Here is an 8,262-nt window from a genome sequence, read left to right on the forward strand (position 1 = left end):
GCTCTGTAGGCTCATTTCTGGGTTTTCAATGCTATTCCATTGGTCCTGAGGTCTGTTCTTGTGCCAGTACCAAGCTGTTTTGATTACTATGGATTTATAGTAGAGTTTGAAACTTGGTATTGATATTCCTCCAGCTGTGTTCTTTCCTTTAAGGAGCGTTTTTCCTATTCGGGGTCTTTTATTGTTCCATATGAATTTTTGGATAGCCTCTTCTGTTTCCTTGAAGAATGGCGTTCGAATTTTGATAGATATCACATTGAATTTGTAGCTAGCCTTGGGAAGTATTGCCATTTTCACGATGTTAATCTTTCCAATCCAGGAGCATGGGAGGTTTTCCCATTTTCTAAGTTCCGTTTTGATTTCCTTTTTCAAGTTTTTAAAGTTTTCATCATTGAGGTCTTTCACTTCTTTGGTTAAGTTAATTCCTATGTATTTTATTTTTTGTGGTGCTATTACAAATGGAGTTGCTTTCCTAATTTCAGCCTCACTTTTCTCATTGTTGGCATACAGAAAAGACTGATTTTTTGAGGGTTAATTTTATACCCTGTTACTTTGCCAAAGTTTTGAATCAGCTTGAGTAATTTGGGAGTGGAGTCTATGGGATTCTTTAAATACAAGATCATGTCATTTGCAAAGAGGGAGAGTTTTATTTCTTCTTTCCCTATTTGGATCCTCTTTATTTTTGCATCTCGTCTTATTGCTGTAGCTAGGCATTCTAATACTAGATTGAAGAGAAGTGGAGAGAGTGGGTATCCTTGTCTTGTTCCTGAGTTAAGAGGAAATGGCTTTATTTTTTCACCATTAATTATAATGCTGGCTGTAGGTTTGTCATATACAGCCTTTATTGTATTGAGGAATGTTCAATGGATTCCTAATTTTTTTCCAAAACCTTCATCATAAAGGGGTGTTGGATCTTGTCGAATGCTTTTTCTGCATCTATTGAGATAACCATGTGGTTCTTATCCTTGCACCTGTTGGTGTGATGAATAATAATAATTGATTTGTGTATATTGAACCAGCTTTGCATCCTTGAAATGAATCCTGATTGATCGTGGTGTATGATTTTTTGGATGAATTGTTGAAGTCAATTGGCCAAAATTTTGTTGAGAAGTTTTGCATCAATGTTCATCAAAGAAATGGGTCTATAGTTCTCTTTCTTTGATGAGTCCTTGCTTGGTTTTGGGAATGAGGGTTATGATGGCTTCATAGAATGTGTTCGGTAGTGAACTTTCTCTTTCAATTTCATTGAAGAGTTGGAGGAGTATTGGTGTGGGCTCTGCTTTGATGGCCTCATAGAATTCCGCTGTAAAACCATCTGGTCCTGGACTTTTCTTAGCTGGGAGGTCTCATTGCTGTTTCTATTTCAATGCTTGATATGGGACTGTTAAGATGGTTTAACTCATCTTGGTTTAGTTTTGGCATGTCAATATTTGCTAGGAAAAGGTCCATTTCTGCCAAGGTCACAAACTTATTAGCATAAAGTTTTGAGAAATATTTCCTTATAATGTTCTGAGTCTTGGGTGTTTCCGTGGTGATGTTTCCATTCTCATCTCTGAGTTTATTTATTTGGGTGTGTTCTCTTCTTTTCTGATAAGATTTGCTAAGGGTCTGTCAATTTTGATAATTTTTTCGAAGAACCAACTCTTTGTTTTGTTGATTCATTCTATAGTTTTTTGGATTCCAATTCATTTAATTGTGATTTAATTTTAATTATTTTGTTCCGTCTACTGAATTGGGGTTTATCTTGCTATTCTTTTTCAAGAGGATTAGGTGTGTCATTAAATTGTTGGTTTCAGATCTCTCCAATTTGTTGATGTAGGAGCTTAGAGCTATAAACTTGCCTATGAGTACTGCCTTTGCTGTGTGCCAGAGGAGCTGGTAATTTGTGTGTTCATTTTTGTTAAATAGCATGAACATTTTAATTTCCATTCTAATCTCTTCCATGACACACTCGTGATTCAACAGTGTGTTGTTCAGCCTCCATGTGTTAGCAGACATTTTTGTTAGCTTTTGTTGTTGAGTTCTAATTTTATTCCTTTGGGGTAAGAAAGAATACAAAGTATAACTTCAATGTTTCTGAATTTGGACAAGTTTGCTTTGTGGCGTGAAATGTGGTCTATTTTAGAAATGTTCCATGTGCTGCTGAGAAGAACGTGTATTCTGTTGCTGCTGGGTGAAATATTCAGTAGATGTCTGTTAAATCTAGTTGATCTATGCAGTTGTTTAAATCTGTGGTTTGTCTGTTGAGTTTTTGCCAAATTGATCTATCTAGTGGGGAGAGTGATATGTTAAAATCCCCCAAAATTAATGTCTTTGGATCGATGTGGGATTTGAGGGAAAGTAGTGTTTCTTGGATAAATTTGGGTGCTCCGTTTTTTGACAAATAGATATTTAGAATTGTAATATCCTCCTGAAGGAGAGATTGCTTAATTAGTATGTAGCGACTTCTTTATCTCTTCTCATGAATTTTAATTTGAAGTCTATTTTATCTCATAATAGGATTGCAACTCCCGCCTGTTTATGGGGACCATTTGCTTGGTAGATTTTGTTCCAGCCTTTAACATTTAAAATGTGTTTGTTTTTACGGGCAAGATGTTACTCCTGAAGGCAGCAGATAGAAGGATCTTGTTTTTTAATCCAACTAGACAGTCTATGTCGCTTAATTGGAGAGTTAAGTCTGTTAATGTTAAGAGATAGGACTGAGAGGTATTTGGGAGTTCCTCCCATGTTATCCACCTTCTTGGGGGCTGTGAAAACTGGGTTCTTCATATGGTTCTTGGATTCTCAGTTTGGGTGCAGTTTCTTGGCCTTTATTGTGGTCTTGTTGGTTTTCTATGTGTAGGACATCTTTAAGAACCTTTTGTAGGGCTGGTTTGGTGGAGATGTATTATTTCAATTTTTCTTTGCTATGGAAGGTTTTTATTGACCTTTAGGTATGAAGGAGAGTTTAGCTGGGTACAGTATTGTTGATTGATAGTTTTTTGTTTTTAGGGCATGGCATACATCATTCCAGGCTCTTCTTGCTTTGATTGTCTCTGCTGAGAAATCTGAGGTGATTCTAATTGGTTTCACTTTATAGGTGATTAATCTTTTCTCCTTGACAGCTTTAAGGATCTTTTCCTTGGACTGAGTTGATCCTGTGTGGATTATAATGTGACGGTGGAATGTCCTATTCTGGTCTGGTCTATTTGGAGTTCTAAAAGCTTCTTGTATCTGAATAGACCTATCTTTTTGCATGTTTGGTAAGTTCTCTGCTAGGATCCTGTTAAACAAATTTCCTAGACGATTAACTTCTGTTTCTAGGTGCTCCTCTACATCCATTATCCTTAGATTAGGCTTTCTCGTGGTGTCTTCCAAGTGTTGGATAGATATATCATATTTCTTGGACTTGTCTGGGATGGTTGTATGTTCTTTCTCTATAATATCTAGGCTGTATTCAATTCCTGAGATTCGATTTTCTGCATGGTCTAACCTGCTGTCAAGACTTTCTACTTTGTTTTTTATCTCTTTCCTTCTAATTGGTCAGCTTTGGGGCTGGGAAGGTGGCTCAGTGGTAGAGCGCTTGCCTTGCATGCATGAGGCCCTGGGTTCAATTCCCCAGCACCACATAAGCAAAAAAAAAAATTGGTCAGCTTTGATGGCTTCAAATTCTTTGTTGAAGCGTTGTTTTAGATCTTGTATGAACTTCTTTACATCCTTAATTTGGTGTTCAGTGTTTATTCTCAAATCACCTAGTTGATTGGTTATGGTTTCTGTGGACTCCCATTCCTTCTGTTGGGTTCCATTCAGCATTCCCTTTGTGGTCTCACTGACTTCCTTCAGCTCTTGTTAATGGATACCATGAATGCCTTTAGTGATCTTTGTGTATTCTCATCCTGCTCTCCCAATTCCTGTATTACTCTTTGCTTAGCTTCCTCCCGTTCATGCCATTCCTGTAGTTTTCTTTGAGTGTTCTCAGCCTGTTTACGCCATTCCTGCCTTTCTCTTTGAGTATTCTCAGGCTGCTCATGCAAATCCTGTATCAGTTTTTGAGTACCTTCCTCACGCTCATGATATTGCTGTATAAACCTTTGGATTGTCTCCTCTCTTTCCCTATCACCATCATACAGAGTCCTTTGTAGGTTTTCAATCTTTTCCTGCATTGACATTTTGTTTGCCTCCTCTCTCTCCCTATCACGCTCATACAGAGTCCTATGTATATTTTCAATCTTTTCCTGCATTGACCTTCTGTTTGCCTCCTCTCTGTCCATATCATGCGCATACTGAGTCCTTTGTATGTTTTCAATATTTTCATTTATCATGTTTGCCAGCCGTGTTTGTAGAGCTATTTGGGAACTCTCCTCTGGATTATTCATTATCTGTTCTGTACCCGGATTATCATGAGTGGGAGTGGAGATACCTGGACTTGCCATTTTTCTTGTGGTTTTCTGGCTTACTCTGCCCGTTTGGAATGAAAATAACACCAGTTTTGTGCTAGAACACTAACTTAAGGCAAGCATCAACCAAAGTCTGAATTTGTACAGTCAATAATCTGCAGATACAATCTAGTTCAACAGATATCTCTATTCAACATCAAACAACTATATATTAATAGGCTACAAACTGCAAAGAAGAATTTGGAAAACCAGAGATATGTGGGTGAAATTAGGAATAGAGTGATGTGGGAAGGCAAAAAGAGAATTAACTAAGTCCTAATCTCAAAGCAGGAAATAGGTTGGATTGGATGAAAGTAGAGAGAGAGGAAAAAAGAAGAGAAGGAAAAATATAGACCAGAAATAATAGAAAAGTAAAAATTAAAAGTATTATGCAGATTCGAGAACAAAGTATTCAAAGAATCTGAATATCATGAGAGAACGGGAGGGATATAACGGAGATGTGAAAAACTTAAAAATAAAAATACTTAAAATATTATATAGGTTTAAAGAGGTAGTACTGCTATTAAGGAATTTAGGTCTCAGATTTTTTGAATTGAGTAATAAATTTGTGGATTAAGTGTGTACACAATGGGGATAGGGTCTAATAGTCAACTACAGGTTTATCTGAGTATGTGCAGAACAACAATTAAGCCACATAAAGAATAACGAAAGAGAAGAAAAGGTGAAAAGGATAAGAAAGAAAGAAAAAAAGATCAGAAGTTCAGTAGAGCTAAACAAAAAACAAAAAGAAAAATTTTTTAAAAAGAAAAAAAATGTACACACACATGTATCCCTAAAATAAAAATTATAGGAGGAAAAAAAAGTTACTAGAAAACAATTTTTTTCAAAAAAGGTAAAAATTAAAAATTAAAAAAAGTTTTAGAAAAGAAAAAATATTTATAAAAGGTATAAAAAAGAAGAAGAAGAAAAAAGTTCTTTTATTTTTTGGGAGGGTTGGGAAAAATCCTGTATCTCCCTTGTGTCCATAACTAGTGTCTTGTTGGAGTCTCTGGTCTGCTTGTGGTCCTGTGGCTTGGTTGGTTTCTTAATTCAGTTTGTTTGGACAGGCAGAAAAATGTTCTGCTTTACCCAGGATTTTGCGATCCTCCTCCCAGGTTAGTTCAACGGGAGGGAGATCTGCATTGAGTATCACAAAAGAGGGAGATGGCTTTTTCCTCATGTTTGGAGATGCTGTGATGAGGCGAGGTTCTGGGTAGAGTTGAGGCCTTTCAGCAAACAGTAGCTTTTCCCGGGGGCTAGTTTGTGAGAAACTCTCAGAGCCCAGCCTGGAGCCACTCTCAGGGTTTATATTTACTGAATTTCAATTGATTGTGAAGGCTGCTAAAGGGAGGGGCAGCCTCTGGCTTTAATTACCCAGTGAATAAAGCCACTCCCTGGGCTGGCACCCGAGCTGGGTGACTTTTCCCTAGGCGGAGCTGAGTCTGGAAGGTCAGGTTAGGTTCTTGTGACCTGCTAAATGACTAGATTTCTTCCAAGGCCTGAGTTGGACTTAGCAGCTCGGCAGAGCTTTGTTGGTATCCAAGATGGAGATCTCCGGTACTGGGTGGGGGGAGGGGTGGCCTTCCCTCCTCTGCTCCCTGAGGAGTGAAAAAGTCAGGCTTCTACTCATGCCATCTTGGTTCCTGGGTCGTCTCTGGTCTGCAAACTGCAGGATGAAGATGTCGCTCCTTGTCAGTTCTTGCTGGTGTTGTGTAGAATCCGCTCACCCACTGTGTCTGGCTCCTTTGTCACGGAATCTCTGTGATTCAGGTATGGCGGTTTCTGCCACCGCCACCATGGCTGTTGCTGCAGCGGTGGCGGCTGCTGGCAAGAGCTCAGATATGTCTCCATGCCTGGATTTTCCCTCTAGGGCCTAACTCTCTGTCCTGTGATGGCACACTTGGTGTGATTATCTGGCTTAGGACTGTTTACTGGAACTCTAAAACTGCTTTCTATGCGAGAGCTTGTTTAGCCTCCAGCTTCTCCTCCGCCTTCTTCCCAGAACTCCCCTGTTCAGATGATTTTTTAAAAAAACAGTCTCTCGGGTTCTGGGAAAGTGGCTCAGTGGTAGAGTGCTTGCCTTGCATGCGTGAGGCCCTTGGTTTGATTCCTCAGCACCATATAAGCAGAAAAAATAGGCATGGTGCTGTGGCTCAAGTGGTAGCACTAGCCTTGAACTGAAGATCTGAGGGAGAGCACCCAGGACCCAGAGTTCAAGTCCCACAACCAACAAAAACCAAACCAAAAAACTAAAAAAAACACAGTCTCTCACTTTTGTGACCTCAACTCTGTAAAACCACTGCTTCAGTCTAAGGCTAAGATTTTATGTATGGACATTAATCAACACTCCTGATTCAGACTCTACTTGAGAAAATTTTTCATGAATATTTTGTTCTTAATTTTGATTTCTGTGAATTCACATGCACCTATAAAAAATGGCCATCCCAGTAACATTTTCAAAATACCTCATAATGACAACTTAAAAAAGTTGTATTATATTGCAACAAGGGAAACAATGCAACAAATAAAGAAAACCAATAATTAAATATTAATGATTGATAAAATAAAAGCCAAATACCAGTGTTTCCAGTATTTGAAGTATACTATATATTAGATTTTGCTATTTGCTCATAATCCTGTACATTTAAAACTGGCTAAGATTATGATGTTCAACAAGAGTTTTATAGGCTATGAGTACCCTTTAAATTTACACTGTATGATAACTATTTATGTCTCATCTCACCACTGGTACATGGCTTATATCATCATTTGTTCCTTGCTAACATATAAAGAAAAGAAGCCCTAAAGTTTCAACAGAAACTATGTAGTTAAAGTCTTAACTCTTTGCTCTGTTTCTTTACACAAAGACTTTGCATCTTCTCATTAATAAACTTTCTATAAACTCTGAAATGTACATACTTAGTAGTATATGTCAGCTACCATAAATTTAATTACTTTATGGAAAAGTGTTATGACCTGTCAAACAGTCTTAATTTTGGCATATATAAGCAAATTCCCAAAATTAAAAATTTAAAACATTAAAACTTTTACATACCTTAACACTTGTTGCAGTGTTCATTATGACAGGTGCCCTGTGTAGAATAATTGAATTCCTCCTCCTACACATCTCTTGAACAACAAACATCTGGATTCGTTTTTTTTTTTGTCATATAAATCTTGACTTTATTCTTAAATGTGTGCTTATGTAAGAAATATATGGTTCTAAAATTTCACAATTCTTTTGAACTTGCTTTTTGTTGAATTATCTAGCTTAAGAAAATCAATTCCAATTTATATATAAAAAATGTTCTGTGCTCAATTCGGCAGCACATACACTAAAATTGGAACAATACAGAGAATATTAGCATGGCCCCTGCACAAGGATGACACCCAAATTCGTGAAGCTTTCCACATTTTTACAACAACAGATGCTGGAGGGCATGTGGCAAGAAGAGAACCCTACTGCATTCTTGGTTGGAGTGTAAACTTGTTCACCCACTTGGAAAGCAGTATGGAGGTTCCTCAAAAGATTCCACATAGAGCTCCTCTATGACCCAGCAATCTCACTTTTGTGCATTCACCCAAATGATCACAAACAAGGCCATTCTAAAACTACCAGCACAACTGTTTATTGTAACATTATTTACCATAGCTAAGATATGGAACCAACCCCGAGGCCCCACAATAGATGAATGGATCAAGAAAACCTTGTGAGTGTGTGTGTGTGTGTGTGTGTGTGTGTGTGTGAATTCTATCATCCATCAGAAAGAATGACATTGCCTAATTTGTTAGGAAATGGAAAGACTTGGAAAAAATTATATTAACTGAAATAGGCCAAGTCCAAAGA

The 8,262-nt window shown here is 37.7% G+C and overlaps 1 non-coding gene across 1 annotated transcript; it reads left to right on the forward strand.

The window, feature by feature from the left end:
* The first annotated feature begins 7,726 nt into the window (after positions 1-7,726).
* Positions 7,727-7,833, forward strand: LOC122126026. The gene has a single exon (XR_006150844.1). It is a non-coding gene; the product is annotated as a U6 spliceosomal RNA (small nuclear RNA).
* The last annotated feature ends 429 nt before the right edge of the window (positions 7,834-8,262 follow it).

This window comes from Dipodomys spectabilis, unplaced genomic scaffold, assembly GCF_019054845.1.
Source record: "Dipodomys spectabilis isolate Male_0828 unplaced genomic scaffold, ASM1905484v1 ptg000272l, whole genome shotgun sequence".
Taxonomy (NCBI): Eukaryota; Metazoa; Chordata; class Mammalia; order Rodentia; family Heteromyidae; genus Dipodomys; species Dipodomys spectabilis.